Below are 2,061 nucleotides of genomic sequence, written 5' to 3'. Positions count from 1 at the left end.
TACCGGTTGGGCTGCGCCTTGCGTCTCTTTACCGTGATTTTCAGCTTCCTTCTTTGTCCTGTCTTCCTCGCTCCCTCCCCTCCACCCCTCCTTGGTTAGTTCCTCGACCTCGAATTCGGATGGATCTCCGCCGCGGTCCGAAAGATTCCGTCCCCCCGGTGGTGTTCCGTACCTTTTTCCGCCAAATTTTATGGGAGTTTAGGGATGCTGTTGTTTTTTACACTGATGGCTCTAAATCTGCTGATCGTGTTGGGTATGCCTTCACGTCGTTTGTTGGAACGGAAAATCATCTGCTGCCACCCTCATGTGGGGTGTTTACTGCGGAATTGATGGCAATTTCCCGGGCCCTTACCTTTATTAAACAATCCCAACACAACCGCGTTTTGTTATGTACGGACTCGATGAGTGGTCTTCTCGCTATTGACCGGTGTTTTTCGTGCCATCCCTTGGTCTCTGCCATCCATGACCATCTCGCTGATCTTCACCGTGCTGCTTGTTCCATTGACTTCCTATGGGTCCCGGGCCATGTGGGTATCCCGGGTAATGAGCTCGCTGATCGTTTGGCTGGGGGAGCGGTTACTTACCCCTCATTTTCTGTAACCCCTCCTGCAGCGGATTTACGGCTTCACATCAAATCCCACTTTGCACAGTCATGGGCCAATTCTTGGGAGGCTACTCCACTGTCTAATAAACTTCGTGCAATTAAGGTGAATCCAGGCCCATGGCGTTCTTCCTTTCGCCTCTCTCGCAAGGACTCGACCACACTGTGTCGTCTCCGCATTGGCCATACCAGGCTGACCCATGGTTTCCTTTTGCGTGATGAGCCACCCCCGCTCTGTGGTTGTGGAGCCTTCCAGTCAGTGGCCCACATTTTGGTTGAATGCCCCCTTCTTTTGGCTCTGCGTGCTAAGTACAGACTCCCCCACACTTTACCTTTGATGTTGGCTGACGATTCCCGGATGGTCTCTCTGGTTCTAGGTTTCCTCCGGGAGAGTGGTTTTTATTCTCAGTTTTAAGGTTCTTAATCTCTCTCTGGTGCAGGGGCGGGGCGGTGAGTGTTTGGGTGTCTCCCACTGTAAGCAGTGTTCGGAGATTCCTGATTCACCTCTCTGACCGAATTCCTATTTTCTTCCCCTTTTACTCTGTTTTTATCCTTCTTTTTCAGGCTTTGCTAGTCTTTCTATTCCCATACATACTTTCTGCATTATAGCAGTTGTACCTTTTAAGTCACAGGTGGTCTTGCCTAGGCTGCTTCAGCATAGCGTTGGGTTCGTTCTCTTGCCGACTTCCCTCATTTTGTTTATTACCAATGACATGACTGCCTTTTTACGTTTTTTCCCTTTTTCCGTTTTATTGTTCTGACTTTACTGAGTTGTCCCATTAGCTGAATGGCGCATATTTGAAACAAGGGACTGATGACCTTGCTGTTTGGTCCCTTAACCTTCAACCAACCAACCATCATTCGAGAAGACCACGCGACCCCACTCCTCGCTGGTCAAGTGCCTATGCTCTTTGAACCATCACAAATGGTGTCGCTGATGTGCGCCTGTCAACGGATCATAACATACTGGTCATCAGGCGAAGAAACCACTCCCATGCAGCCGCCATGCCTTGCAGCACTGTTAAATGTTTGCAGTTGCAGCCAGTGTTTGACGTGGATCCCTTCTTGACTGTTGCACAATGTAGCTGTCATCTGCTACTTAGTTGACCGTGGTCGATTACCTCCTCTCCTTCGAACAACAGTGCCCTATGCACGCTCCCCATACAACAATTTTGCGAGGAGCACTAAATTCCTGGGCTACACTCTTCAGTTCCTCCTCCTTCCTCTTCAGAAGTCATCGAAATGTTGTCCCCTAGCCATGTTGTAATATAGAACACCACGCCAGTGCACCGCAACTGTTCGCTAATTGTCACACACTGTTCTCCCTGTTCCTTCAACTGCCTCGTGTTACAGGGCCAGTCCCATTTGGCGCTATAGTGACGCTGACCTCACACCATGTGACAGACAACAAGCTCCTGCACTTTCATTTATTCCCACCGAGTTGTTAAAATGTGATGTCA

This window comes from Schistocerca piceifrons, chromosome 3 (genome assembly GCF_021461385.2).
Source record: "Schistocerca piceifrons isolate TAMUIC-IGC-003096 chromosome 3, iqSchPice1.1, whole genome shotgun sequence".
Classification (NCBI taxonomy): Eukaryota; Metazoa; Arthropoda; class Insecta; order Orthoptera; family Acrididae; genus Schistocerca; species Schistocerca piceifrons.
The sequence above is the reverse complement of the archived record's forward strand: the minus strand, read 5'-3'. Positions refer to the sequence as shown.